This window comes from Harpia harpyja, chromosome 15, assembly GCF_026419915.1.
Source record: "Harpia harpyja isolate bHarHar1 chromosome 15, bHarHar1 primary haplotype, whole genome shotgun sequence".
In the NCBI taxonomy this organism is placed as follows: Eukaryota; Metazoa; Chordata; class Aves; order Accipitriformes; family Accipitridae; genus Harpia; species Harpia harpyja.
The window spans coordinates 26,467,686-26,482,984 of NC_068954.1; the positions used below are offsets into that span (position 1 = coordinate 26,467,686).

General features: G+C 43.2%; 1 protein-coding gene across 2 annotated transcripts in view; it reads right to left on the minus strand.

Annotated features, from left to right (window-relative positions):
• Window positions 1-15,299, minus strand: part of LOC128152008 (glutathione S-transferase 3-like) — a 119,776-nt gene that overhangs the window by 94,467 nt on the left and 10,010 nt on the right. Inside the window, exon 1 of one of the 2 annotated variants that reach the window (XM_052809945.1) lies at window positions 3,603-3,611. The exons of the other annotated variant lie outside the window; for it this stretch is intronic. The gene's annotated coding sequence lies outside the window, so the exon portion shown is untranslated. Of the gene's footprint in view, window positions 1-3,602; window positions 3,612-15,299 lie in introns of those variants that run through there. 2 annotated transcript variants of the gene reach the window in all.

Below are 15,299 nucleotides of genomic sequence, written 5' to 3' on the forward strand. Positions count from 1 at the left end.
ATCTGTTTTGTTTTGCTCGGTCTCCTCTTATACCAAGTTTATAGTCACGTAACTCTGCTCACAGGCTCTTTGTACATCTGATCTGACTCTGGCTCAATATTTCCAGAGCCAAACTGAATGAGCAACTCAGCGGCTGCTAAGGGGTCTTTGAATCGCTGCTTACCCAGTAGATATTTCACATGCTGCACATGAAAAAGGCGAGCAACAAGAGGGGACTGCTACATGATTTCAGATGAAATGGCGCTCAACCATTTCAAATATCGTTGGCATCTCTGAGAGCTTACCAATTGCATGAGGGAAGTGTAGAAAAAGACATTGGGCTGCTTGCATTTTCCTATCTCAACAGCAGACTGAAGTAAAAAAACCCACCAAGGTATATTTGTTAAAACCAACAGGTTTTGCCTGAAATCTTGTAAAGCAGGTGGTTGCCCTACTCCAAATTTCAGTACCACCCAAGCTTAATACCATATCCTCAGGGATCCCAGGCATGAAAAGGTTTTGGGTTTGTTTCCTCTGGCAAGGAGAGAAAAGGCAATTCAGAAAATGGACAGGCCAGTTTTCTCTTTCTGGAAAGTGGAAAAGCTTCAATGGTTTCAGGAAAGTCACTGTAATTTATGCCAATTAAGGATTTGTTAAAGACTACTGAGTAGTGGGAGAAGTAAAATCTACTTGATGAGATTCTATTTCATAGACTTCATTAAGCATAATTGATTTTATTGTTATTTTTGGCCCTGCATATGCACAGCCCTTGGAAAGTGACTTAGCCTTCATGTCCTTAGTTTACCCATTTATAAAATACCTGTGATCTTAATTTCTCATGGTATATTATCATCTCTAAAGCAAGAGTTTGTGGATATTTGCAGAGCACTTGAGACGTTTGGCTGTATGGTGCTCTGGCAGTGTAGTCAGAGCCCCACTGCCCCACTCTGTGGCTCAGGCTGGGGGGGGGGGAGGAGAAAGAAGGCTACGTCAGAGCATCCCCCATGGAAAAAGACCCCACAGAAGGATGCCTGGTAGTCAGCACCAGTGTGCTCAGGAATTTGAACAGAGTCTGGCTCTTGGAGGGCAACTAACCCATCACAGGTTCAAATAAGATACTAGACCAGAGAAGAAGGGAACGTCACTGCTCAGAAATACAAGCAGCTGTAAGAAACATCAGGTTTTCATATATATTCATATTGCACTACCATGAAGGTGGAGGTAGTAAAGTCAGGACAAACAAAATATGAGCTGCGTTGGAAAACTAAGTGGAATTTACTAAACAAATGACCTTTGACTATTGTGTGCTCTAAAACATGAAATGTTTTGTTATATAATTCAAAATTATAGTCTTATTGCTTTTAAAATTACTTTTCAAAATGACATGGCTTAGAAATTGATTTTTAATTTCCTTCTTCTTACAGAAAATGCAATATTTCTTCTTTTATGTTACACTGATAGAGATAAATGAATAATTAAATATTACCTTAAAGTTTAATGAAAGACACAGATAATTTCATGATAATACACACAAAGAAATGAAGTTACAAAGAATCATACATATTTAGCTACTTGCAGGCAAAGGCTGCAATAGTAGCAAAAACTTTGAGCAATAATTACAGGATGATGTGGCATATTAAATTTCTGATTGTTGTTTGTATAGCTTTAATTATTACTAAAGTGTAGCAGCTTTATAAATTGTAAGTTCTGAAATATTTTTCTTTCTTTTTTCTCTCCTCTCCTCTCCTCTCCTCTCCTCTCCTCTCCTCTCCTCTCCTCTCCTCTCCTCTCCTTCCCTTCCCTTCCCTTCCCTTCCCCAGAACAAACTGTTCTGCTCCTCTTAGAAAAAAAAGTGCAAATTTAGATGTCAACACTGAATTATTTTTATTTGGAAAAATACATGTAAGAAAAATGGGTATTCTTTTATTAAGAAGGAACGATGTAAGTAGCACCTCTGTTTGGCACTGGAATGTGGCGCGATTCATTGTGCTCGAAAAACACTGAAGGTAATGTAGTTCTTCTCCTGCCCTTTGGTTTATTTTTTTTTTTTTCTTATTCCTTGTAAATGCTCATCAATACAGAAGGTAAACAGCAGACTGTATCAAACAGCAGTGTTCTGGGTTTGGTCCAATGTTTAATGTATCTGTTGACGATCTGGAAGTGAAGAAAACAGAAAAGGAGAAAAAAATGCACAGATTACAAAAATGTATCTGAATTAATCCTTTAGAAGAATTTACTTATATTTCACCCTGATGAAATAATTCATGTTTAGAAGGGTAATATTTGAAGTATTTATTTATCTTACAGAACTGCTCTCAATCAACTCATGGAAGTGACTGAGGGATCTATATGGGCAGTTCCACAAACACAAGGTGTCAGACAAAAAGCGACCAGGCTGTTGGAATAGAAAAACACTGCAGTGAAGAGCCATACAATAAACTATGGTATTACCAATTCACAGACCATGAATGATTTTTCACTTACGATACTGTGCAAAAAGACCAGTCCTTCCCAGAAAGAGAAAAGGCTCAGGACATAGGAAATCCATAAAAGCTGGGATTGTTCACTCTAGAAAAAAGACATATAAGCAAAGGCACTATAAAAATGACCTAAAATACAGAAGCATGTAGAGGAAGCAGGGGGTGCTTCTCATTTAACTGCCCAAGAGCCCAGAGTGAAAACAACTGGCAAATTCAAAAGTGAGGCAAAGAAAAGCATTTTTCATTCACTATACAATTAGTATCAGTTTGTCTAATGAAAGCTATTTCCTCTCCCTACAAGCCTTGCCCCACTTATTTCTTTAGACTCTTGTGCTACAGCATTACTACTAGTATTGCTGTAGTACGTCATGAAGATTGATCACTAGGCAAGACTGAAAAAGAGATCAAAAACATAGGAAAGAAATGGTATTTGAAGATCTGCTATTTAATACTTATAGCTGTGTAACTTGTGAAATATAGTACATTTACAAAGAGATACTAAGCCTCATATTTTATGACTTATGGAAATTTTTAACTAGCAAGGATTAGAAAGGTTTCTTCTGTTTTCCTTAGAAGTACTTGGTGCTGACCACTTAGGAAAAGTATTATGAATTTTTTAAGAGGATTATGGATATTACGAATTTACATGAGCCTACAGGTTAAATTAATTCAATACAATCTGCAAGCTCTGATTTGGAAGGACAGCCTTGCAGACCATAACCGCAGACATATGTCAGTTCTTCAGCAGTCATCTACTACAAGAGATCAAGGACTGGAAAAAGCCCTGGAGCCCTAAAAAGCTTCTTGCTTTCAGGCTCATGCTCTGGACAGGTCTGTGCAACCCTGCAGAGCCGCGCCTGGGGAAAGCAGCTGTCGCTGCAGAGGTTGCCCACCGCTGTCTTTGCCTGCCAGGCTCTGCTGAAGGACGGTAGCTGGCGGCAGGAACGCGTGGGTGCAGGCTATCACACAGCGGTCACCCGATCAGGCTCCTTTCTTGTCTTGTTTTACCCCCACACGAAGAAGGTGCTTTTGTCAGTGCTCCCATCAGTCTTACTTTTTCTCTCTTTGGTGTCACCTTTCAGCAATGACAACCTTGAACTGATCTCAGGTGCAGTCAGTGGCCCTTTGCATCGGCTGAGTTACCCGTCCTGCCAGCAGCATGTGTTTCACCGTCTTCCGTGGCTGCCTTTGTGCCTTGCCTTCAAGTGCCTGATTTCCCCTGACACCGAAAGGTTCTCCCTGCTGATGGGAGCAATCCTGCCTCTCCTCCACTGCCGGCGTTGGCCTTTGCATGCCTCTTGTCCTTCTTCGGTCCCCCTTTTGTTACTGCAGAGTTTCATGGTGCTGCACCACAGGAACCAAGGAACATGCATGTTTGGATGACAGCAATGTTATACCAAGGTGCTACTGGTACTCCTTGTGGAATATTTCTCTGGATTGGCCCAACAATTTTTTTTATCAGATACATTCTATAGACTTAAAAATAACAATTTTATCTTCCAGTTCAGCCTTGCTATTTGATCAACTGTGGCAGCAGGATGAAGTAATATGATTAGACAAGGCGCTTCAGGACATGGTTTAGCGGGCATGGTTGATGCTTGGACTTGATGATCTTGAAGGTCTTTTCCAACCTAAATGATTCTATGATTCTATTCTATGATTAAACTCCCAGACGTGGAGCTTAAACTCACTACAAATAGACGTCATGTGTAATGAGAAGACAGTTTCAGCTGGTGCAAAAGTGCACTGGGGATGCTGCTCATTTTCTGGAGACAAGCATTTGTTCCCAGATGGCCCTGACATATCCTCAAGTTGGCTGCCTTTATATTCAACATCATTTGAAATACTTACACTATCTTCACTGCCCAATATCCAAAAGTGAATGCTTCTCCCCTGTGGTCCAGCTCTTTGAAAGAAAGATGGATGCATTTTGAGATGGAAGTATTTTTAAATCCTTGGTTGTTTTTTTTGTCCTTTGTTTCTCTTCAATACTTCTCTTGAAACTGGTCTTGTTAATGCCCTTGATATTAGAACCAGCTGATGATCTTATATTTTTGTTCAGTTACCATATTTCTGAATTCTGGACCACTCTGGATAAGAAGCCAGTTGTTGGTGTAGTTCTAGCTTTGCTGCTTCAGTCACATTCATTGAACACTTAATTTTTTTTTTTATTTAAAAGTTTGATTTCCTACCGTTGTCCAGACATCCTCTTTCTAGAAGTGCTGCCTGAAATGAGATATTCTGCAAGGTTCTCTGATGGTCACATCATATAAGACAAACATGTCTACATCATAGATTATAAACCAGGCAGATTAGCCTGGAATTCACCTCAGAGCTCAAACACTGATGAATGTCTTGGACTATTTTTTTGTCAGACTACAAATATGTAGTTTGCATTACTTTCGCCCTCATGGGGTTAGGTCACTGCTCAGTACAGACTCTCAGGGTGGCTGTGTCAGTCCTCTTGGGAGGTCCTGTGTGTTGTCTGACTGTATGGCACAGAACAGAGGCGCGCATGCAGACCATTGTAGCACCTTACTCGGGGGCTATTAAAATCCTGCTGATGGGATAGTAATTTCTTCAACTGCTCTAACTCAACAGCTTGCCATCATCTCAGTTTTTCCTCTGTGCCAATTGAATGATACTTCAGTCAGCTGCAATATTTTCATTTTTCATTTCCTATTTACTTTCCTGGCTGTTTCCAGCAGACAGATGCAGTTGTGGGCATGTTTTGCCAGAGGCTCTGCCACATGAGCTTCATGTCCACATGCTTGTATCACATATAGTAAATATCTCTGTGTATTGGTTTTGTGTGGCAAGGTTTTGGTAGCAGGTGGGGTTACAGGGGTGGCTTCTGTAAGAAGCTGCTGGAAGCTTCCCCTGTGTTCGACAGAGCCCATACCAGCCGGCTCTAAGACAGACCCGCTGCCGGCCAAGGCCGAGCCAATCAGCGATAGTGGTAACGCCTCTGTGATAACATTTTTAAGAAGGAAAAAAAGTTGGGACGGGGGTATTCGGCAGCCGGAGAGAGGAGTGAGAACATGTAAGAGAAACAACCCTGCGGACACCAAGGTCAGTGCAGAAGGAGGGGGAGGAGATGCTCCAGGCGCCGGAGCAGAGATTCCCCTGCAGCCCGTGGTGAAGACCATGGTGAGGCAGGCTGTCCCCCTGCAGTCCATGGAGGTCCACGGTGGAGCAGATCTCCACCTGCAGCCCGTGGAGGACCCCACGCCGGAGCAGGTGGGTTCCCGAAGGAGGCTGTGACCCCGTGGGAACCCCGCGCTGGAGCAGGCTCCTGGCAGGACCTGCGGATCTGTGGAGAGAGGAGCCCACGGAGCAGGTTTTCTGGCAGGACTTGTGACCCCGTGGGTGGCCCACGCTGGAGCAGTCTGTGCCTGAAGGACTGCACACCGTGGAAAGGACCCATGCTGGAGCAGTTCATGAAGAACTGCAGCCCGTGGGAAGGACCCACGTTGGAGAAGTTCGTGGAGGACTGTCTCCCGTGGGTGGGACCCCACGCTGGAGCAGGGGAAGAGTGTGATGAGTCCTCCCCCTGAGGGGGATGAAGCGGCAGAAAATAACGTGTGATGAACTGACCGTAAACCCCATCCCCGTCCCCCTGTGCCGCTGGGGGGGTGGTAGAGAATCCGGGAGTGAAGTTGTGCCCGGGAAGAAGGGAGGGGTGGAGGGAAGGTGTTCTGAGATTTGGTTTTATTTCTCATTACCCTACTCCGGTTGATTTGTAATAAATCAAGTTAATTTTTCCCCAGACTGAGTCTGTTTTGCCCGTGACGGTAATTGGTGAGTGATCTCTCCTATCCTTATCTCGACCCACAAGCTCTTTGTTATATTTTCTCTCCCCTGTCCAGTTGAGAAGGAGGGGGAGTGATAGAACAGCTCTGGTGGGCACCTGGCATCCAGCCAGGGTTAACCCATCACACTCTGCCAGGCTACTCAGTCCTTCTTCCTGAGGAGACTGATACTCATCCACTTGTGGATTAGCTCCCAAGCAGTGTTCTCAGCTGATAGCCTCGTTGTTGTATGACTTACTGTTGAACAGAATAGTATGAATAATCTATTAAGATTTTTTTGTTGTTGTTGTTCCCAGGGCAGTGTTTTAGCATCAAATGCTAAGAATATATCTTCTTCTGCCATGTGAAGAACATAGCTCCAACTGAAAGGTTTGGGGCCTGAGCTCTTTTTAATCATCTGTTTGGGTTGCTTGCGTGTATGCAAATAGATGTTTCACTTTATTTCTTGCTAGCTCTTTATTAAAGCTGTGAGCTCTAATGCTTTGGCAGTGAAGTTGAGCTTTCTATTCACTTTATTGATCTCTTTAATTTTTTCTCTTAACATATCAGACACTCTGCAAAGTATGTGAAGTTCCAGATATCCTATTTACTTCCTGGGGTAAAATTCATGGTAGCTATTCCACAGACACAAAACCATCATGGTAATATCATAACAGCATTAATATTGGAATGCTGTGGTGGGCTCAGGTCTGGATAAAATTTTGGTTTAACTTGTGCATCTTGCTGACTGTATAAACTATCTTTCCTGGTTTTTTTCACTAAGATCATAAATTCACATGCTTTAGCTGAAATCACCAGCTTCTATGGATTACCTAAAATTTTAGTTGGAATGCTTTTTGTGGGTCTTATACTTAAAAATTACAATATCTTAGTGTCAGTATTACAATGTAATATAAAAATAACTTTAGTTTATGGCCATTCCACTTTCTTATTTTGCAAGTTTTCAAAGCCTAGTGCATTCACTCATGTCATCTCTTGATCTGACATTCAATTTCTCATCTTGCCTTTGCATCTGGTGCAAATACATTTAATTTTGTTGTTGTGCCTGGCATGAACATCACATGCATGCAAAATCTCATCTCATGGATTGACACTTGCTTATTGAACGTGGTGCTTTTCTCTTCCTTGCAATTCTGTAATTTTCCCTTTTGTGATTTAAAGAATGTCTAATTGCTAAATGAGTTGTCTTTCATGTCCGTCTGCTTCAGAACAGGAATTTGGTATGTTGCTATGATTATTGTTTTCCTTGTTCCCTCTACGTTGTCGCAATATGCATTCTAATTTTTGTGTTGTAGGAACTGATTCATTTCTGGTATCTCTGACAGCACTCTCTGCTTTTCTCCAGGGACAGGTGGAGTATCATATCTACTGAATCCATCCTCAGCTGCAGGTAATGCCAAAATAAATTCCTATCAGTTAATCATGCCCTAACTTCAGCAGAGCCACTGTTTCTGGTATAATCAGCTGCTGAGGTGACCTTATATGCACACTGTGTTCCCCTTTCTACAGACTACATCCCCTCACAGATTCAAGTGTTCAGGTAGAATTATAAAGCTTTAACTAATTTGGTCTGCTATACATTCATGAATGAGAGGAGCTTTTCCATAGCCTGGGTGACATAAAGGAGCACCTTGTGGGAGAAACTGAGTTTCATTCCTGTCACTTGCTTTGCAACAGGGCGTAGCTTGCTTTAGTCATGAGAAAGCATAGCTACTCTTCCAATTGGGCTAGGCTCAGTATCCAAGGGATGGGTGGAAATTATAACAGTGACACAGGTGCAGGTCTTTTTCAGTTTGGGGAGTGCCAGATTACACTTGATTATCTCTTTGATTCCAGGTCCTATCTCTGTTGCTCTTAGGAGAGAGGAATCCCAGCTATAAGCGTAGGCTTGGCAGTCTGGTATAGCCTCCAGAGATAGTTTCTGTCACTCCTTGGAGCCTCTGTGGTCTTGCGTTCTGCACGCCCCCCCCTCTGGGTCACTCCATGAACTCAGGGAGTCTTGCTAGGCCTTAGCATAAGTGTAATGAGTTGGGCAGTTAAGTGTCCCTTGACCTGGGCATGGCTAAAGCAGGGAGCTGCATTGACTGTACCAAGGACTCCTGTTGCCTGGCAGAAGCTGGGGATGGGAGTAGGAATAGTCATTTCCTGACAACCTTGGGACATCTCTCAGTCCTCTCCTGACAGCCTTGGAGCATCCCGTATCTGAATCTTAAGTCATTCTCTGACAGCCTTGGAGTCTTCCTTATCTGAATTGTAACTCATGTGAAATGGTACCAGTGCTACTGGAATCCCAGTAATTTGCTGATGACTGAAGCCAATCATCTCGCGAATCTATAAACAGCAGTACTAAGTGAAACCCTTTGAGCTCTCCTGGACCGCAGCAGACTGCAACCAGTATATCCTTCTGAGTGGGAGCCCTCTCAGAGCTTGCGACCTCCAGAGTTCGCAAAAATCAGAGGTCCATCACTGAAAGCCAGTGACGGGACCTGGGCTGACACTTTTCGCTCCTTGAGGCTCAACCCTTCACCCATTGAGAAAAATACTGAAACATTTGACTTGAATATTTTCACTGAACTCAAGGGGAATTTGTAACAGGTATACCTCTTCTGTTTGCTTATATGTATATCTCTTAGTGTCTGTGTGCACGCATATGTGAATGAACCTGAATACCCTATAGCAAGTATATTACAAATATTGCTTTTCAAATCTTTGCCTAAGTCACTGTTGTGATTATAGTAAATTCTATTCAACTGTGTATAAATCTCAGGCTGCTATTATACTCATAATCCTTTTAGACATAAACCGTTGACCAATCCAGCCGCACCTAAGCTCTGACAGGAGTTTAGAAAGCAAGGGGGTCTTCTCTGAACCTTGTAACTCAACGGGAGGGTCTTCCTTACCCTTTTGTATCCCTTCCATTAGAGATAAACAGTTGACCAAGTCTGGGACTAGGAGTGGATCCAGCCACACCTACGCTCCATCAGGAGTTTGGAAAGCAAGGGGGTGTTCTCTGAACCTCTTGACTCAACGGGAGGGTCTCCCTTACCTTTTTATATTCCCGATCTCTGTGCAAATCATGAGAAATCAATTCTAACTCGATTTTCCTTTGTATGTTTTTCTCTTACCCTTTTGCGTCTTTGGCCTCTGTATAAATAATTTTAGTTTGATTCTAACTTAATTTTCCGTTGTATGTTTCATCCATGTATTAAGTAACAGAGTGAACCTTGCCATCGGATTCTGTGAAGTTGCACTTTTATAAATTCCTATTAAATAACTTTTGCCAATACCTTTGACAGTGATTCTTTAAGTGGTCCAAACCACTCCATTTTGTGACAATCCCTCAGCTCCCTCCATGCCATTGGCCTCATCTGAGCCAGCCCACAAAAAGCTGCTCCATTATCCTCTACTGAAACATTTTCTCCTCAGCTTTCATAGCAGTCCTCAGCATGTCTTTCTGTAGGTCCCCAGCAAAACTCGGTGAAGGCCAGCTGCACTTCTGCCTCATGGGAACCGGAAACAAGCCAAACCCAGACAGATACGTCCACCTGCATGGGCAGTCCCTGCTTGTAATGATGAGGTGGTAATTATTGCCTCTTTTTTTGTCAAAATTATGACCGACATGCTCTTCTCTCATTCGATGTCCATCTATCAATCACATTAGTGAATTTCTAAGCTTCTCTCTTTCTCAAGACTGACTTGAAAAAAATCTACCTTCTTATGAGTTTTCCCTGTCCTTGCTATCGTACCTCACATAGGAGCAGGGTGCACAACTGAGTTTCTCAGGCTTCTGAGCTGGTGTCTGATGCCCGCAATATCCCCATGGGCAGGAGGACACCCATAGGTTTGCTTTCCTCTACAAAAGGCCTGTGCACCCTCCCTCTATTTTCTCCTGGTCCTAGCTGTGGTAACCACTTTGCAGACCTTGTTTCACTGGCAACATGGATTTGTATTAGGACACCTGTAACTCGGATAAAATAATCCAGTGGCACAAGACAACACCTTGTTCTCTAAAAATCCAATGGACTCTACTGCAGCTAAAGTCCTCACATGCTAACAGATGAATTTCCCAAAAGTGATGACAGCAGCATTGCTCCCCATGTCACGTCCCTTGCCCTGCTTTCTTTCTCCACTCACACTCACCTATCCCCCAGCTAACTGGAGAGTGCACAATACAGTGTCTATAATACCTACAGCTTTTCCAAATTGTTTTTCTTTATAGAATAATAGGCAGCAAAACTAGTAGCCCAGCATGCCTGGTTTGTTCTTTAGCTCTCAGGCTGACCTCCTCTATTTTGCCTTGATTGAGTCATGTTTGCAGAATGATTGAATACCTTGTCAAGCACTCATGCAACCTGAATCCCAAGTTCACTGAAAGCTGGGTATGTCTCTATAAAGCAATGTAGTTGGTTAGGTACTGGAAGCTGTACACCTGGATTACCAGGTTGCTCTGCCAAGCTTACTTAGCTCTGCTGGCTGTACTTTTTCTGTCTTGCACTACATCATGACATGGAGAATTTCCTTCTGCCTTTCTGCTCAGTTCAATGGATATCAGACCAGCCTTGCTATAGAAGTCCGTCCACATGAGTGGCATGGTATTGCAGGTTGTTCTGAGTCTGCTCCGAACAAACCACTGCCCTTTCAGAAGTTGGACCCTGCGTTTGAAACCAAATACAGTACACTCTTCAGCATATCTAATAACATGGTGCAGCAATTTTCTGGTAATCTGATGACACACTCCAGTGATTGCCTACCTATCTGCTATCACACTGCAGCACAAACTGCAGTGGGAGTTTAGGAAGTATCACTGGGTTTCCTTACACCTTGTGCTCCTATCAGCACAGAAGGACAAGCCTGTCTTTTTGTTTTCTCTGCATTTCACTTGTCCATTTGTCCTTCGCAAAGATGAATCCCAACAGCTTTTTCTGCACAGGCTGTTACTGAACTAAAGCCTCCAGACTTGTAGCTGTGACAGCAGCGAGGGAGGGCACCGTGTAGCACAGTCCTGGCCCCACACATCTAGGGACCTTGCTGTCGGCATTGACACGGAAAAGCAGAGACCAAGGACAGAAGGTACGACATGGCGTGCATTGAACAAATGCACATTGTCATTGACTGTCCTGAAACCTCAGACCGTGACACCAGTTCCCCTCTGTGGGGCCACCAGGAGCAGGAAGACAATGAATGAGGAGCGGCAGCGGACAGGGAACCTGTGTGTTCGTTTGGGCAGGAGCCTGCAGGGGCACCCACAGCCTGCGTACGGCAGGAACTCCAGCTGACTGCGTGGTGTTATTTATACATCTTAACCTTATGGAAACTGTACTTGTGGTGCTGTACAGCTTGCTCCAAAGCACTGAGACCAAAATAGTTTTACTGCCGGTTTCTCAATTACCTTTCTTCTAGCTGCATTTTAGCTAGTTGCTTCTTTGGGGATAGTCTAATTTTGTGGCAAAAATGCCTTTTTTATTGTTGTTGATACACCAGTCAAAATTGCTTTTAGCACCACCACCCCTTCCTGAATAACTTCAAGGCTGCTAAGCAGAAGTTCTTGCAAAATGACAGAGAAAGTCAGGATGTTCTTGTCTATTCCTTCCACAGTATGTGCATGATCCAGTTCACCTTGGCAAAGGCAGCAAATTGATCTGGAAAGCTCCATATGAGGAATTACATCTTCAGGAGGGCTGCTAAAATAGTGGTGTCCTAGCGCTTCTAACTGGCAGCAGTTTTCATACCTTCTTTGAAAGCATGCTGCCTGCACCCTGGTCAGACACAAATTCCCACTACCCACTCCTTTCCACATGGACTGGCCATCACTAAGTCCTATGGCTTTGCAAGTGATGAATCCATTCTTAGCTGCTGTTCGCCCACTTCATTTTGCTGATCCTCCTCCTCCTCATTTAAAATGTAAAATCCTTTAAATATCTAAGTTTTAAATAGGTATAAGCAAGAGATGCTCTTATAAATTACCTTGTATATAAAGATGACATCTTCTAATCTTGCTGTTACTGTGCATATTTGGAGCACCCAAGATTCTAATATGTATTGTCCCTTAAGGCAGTCGAATCACTGAAATGAATCCCTAGAAGTTTTTGTACAGAAAAACAGAAAAGCAACATCAAGAAAAGGGGCAATACTGTCTACTGGCATTAAGACCTACTCCTGCAGCTTTTCAGAGGGGCACGTGGAAAGTGATGATTGGGATTGGGTTATCAGGCCTTTAATGAGTAACCACCCCAAAGGTGGAGACTGCTGCTGTCAGGCAACAGCTGAGCTCACCAGGGGTTTTTTTAAGCCATAAAACTCACATATTTGTATATAAAGGACTTGTGCAAAGGGACGTTTCAGCCATGACTATAGCAACCACTACAAAATCTATTAGTCACATAACAGTGAAAAAAAAAGCAGAAACATTAAACTACTTGGAATGCAAAGTTTAAGAAGTTGTTACTCATTCAGGGAAAGCTGTCTCTTTCACTCACATTCAGCAAATTCTTCAAAAGGAAAAAAAATGTTGAATCAGTCATCTCATTCAGAACAAACATCTTCTCAGGGAAAATAATCAAATCAATGGCTGGATTTGGGATAAACATCTACAGTTAAGATCATACCCACCATGTTATGCAGCATGGAGGGAAAACAGAGGACATGATGGGAAAGGGCTTTGTGCAGGTGCAGGATGCACAATATGCCACTACACATTGCTCTGGTCCATTTTCTGTCACTGTCTTTGACAACCTATGGAGAAAGTTCACAAGGTAAAATGACTTCCAACCACCTTCGAACCCTTCCTTGGCTAAACAGGCCCGGTAAGTACCTCCGGTTAAAATGCTGTGGCGCAGTCAGCTGCCAGCTTCAGTTTTCCTGCTTCCCTTTCTTCCCTGATACCGGCTCTTTGTTAGTATGCAAACCAGAGCTTTGCCATAGTCTACAGACAGCAGAAGACCTGGCCTGACTTTCAGGGTCTTGAGAAATCAGCAGTATCCACAGAGATGGCACGGAGGGCCCCACAGTCCTGCAAGTGCTCCAGCATGACTTCAGGAATCGCCATGTCACCTGAGCTGTGCAACGCGCAAATTCCCATTTCACTTGGGTGGGAACTGGAAGCAGCAATTTCCAAGCACAAGTTTGAAAGGGACATTTATGAGGTGCTCAAGCTGTTCTGGGGGCAGACATTATCTGCTTGTTCTGGGTATTACTAGCTCCCGTTTCCATGCCTTCATATTTAGCACAGCTACATGAAATTTAAAAAATGTTCCAGAATTGTAAAAGCTGGGAGTAACAAAATTTAACAGTCACCTAAACCCACTGCTTGGCTGAATTGCTTCTTTCTGCCCCAAGCTGTATGCAGTTTGTGCCCAAATGCCCAATGTTTTTCCAGTTTTGCCTTAGGGTTGGTTTTTTTTAGGGGGAAGTGCTCTGTCATGATCGTAATAAATAAGAAATGGACACCTACGTTATGAAAGATCTCCAAAATTACATTGGAAAGTAAACACTACACAGCTAAAATATGCTTTATACTTTTCAGTGGTAACTGAGTACCAACCCTAAAATGATTTGAAAATCTCAAGAACAACTTGTCAACTATTTTCAGAGAGCTGAAATGAGCTGTGCGTGCTGAGATCATTAACAAGACCAAGAAAAGATGTACTCAGTGCAGTTTCCCATCTATTAGATTACTCTGCCTCTCTAGCAGTCTCCAGAGAGAGCCTCTGGCTGCTTCTTAAGGTCACTGAATCATTTCACTACAATAAATGAACTCACTAGCTGGAAACGTTGGAGAGGCTCCCCGTGCCTCAGTGTTGAGTCACTTTAATCCCTGTGCTCATGGGTGAGAATGCACCGCACCCAACCTGCCCACTGCCCCATCCGTGTTGTTTTCTTTGTCGTCCTTCATGTTCTTTTACTTTCCTAACAGCATTAAACCAATAGAGATTTGTGGTGTTTACAGTCTGTGGACAGAATGAGAATAGAGATAAAAAAAAAAAAAAAGGCAAAACCCCACCAAGCATGATTCAGCCTCCCTGCTCTTGGGAGTCTTTGGCTTTGCCACTTGTAGGCAATTACAGGAAGGAGTCAGCAATGTTCCCGCGGGGCCCTGACAGAGCAGGAGGACAAAGTGTCCTGGGGCAGGAACAAAGCTGCCTTCCGCACCGCTTGAAGCTTGGAGACAGCAAGTATTGACAGTCAGGACCTTGAAAGGCGTGCCTGTTTAAGAGTAGATGACACGCATGGTTTGGCACACCATGTAATCGGTAACAGAAGGAATAGCAGGTCCCATCAGCCACGACTCTGGCACCGAGGGCGGCGGCATCTCCATGCTGTGATCCAGCAGAACATGGATGAAGCAGACCAATGTATCCTTGATAAATGCCCTTATTTCCCTCGAGAGGAGATAACAGGCTGTTCCCTTGGTGAAACAAATTCCAAAAACATCACCTGCAAGAGCTCAGTAATATTTTGTCTCCTTATCCCCAAGCGTGCAAGACATTTCTCTTCCAGCTTTGTTTTCTATTTCATCTTTATAACTTGCCTTTCTTTAAAGCTCAGTTCCCTATTTGACTGAATCCTTGCAGAAGACAGGTACAAGGAAGCAGCACACTGTTCCTAATAGGGTACTTCAGTAGCACTGGTTACAAACCAGGCCATTGTCACTTTTTTTCTTCTATGCATTATAGCATAGATGAGCTTGATGTGGTCCTTGGGAGGCAAAGTGGCTTTGAATGGGGAAGTGTTTCCTTACTTGTAGGAAGCAGAGTGCAGAAAAAAGGATCCAAGGAGCAAACGGACTAAGAACCTGAAACTTTGGTAAAATGTTAAGGTAGCTGAACAGAGACAGGACGAAGAGCAGAGGACTTAGGAGGTGGGGGTGAATTTTTCTAACAATAGATATTAAAAAATATGGAACATATAACATCTCAAAATGAATATGGTCTGCTTGTCCAGGAAGTTGAGTTTTAATTATTTGTTTACTTGCTGTTTAATAAGACAGATGAAAACCAAGTTAATTTAGCAATGACTGTGCAAGAAACGT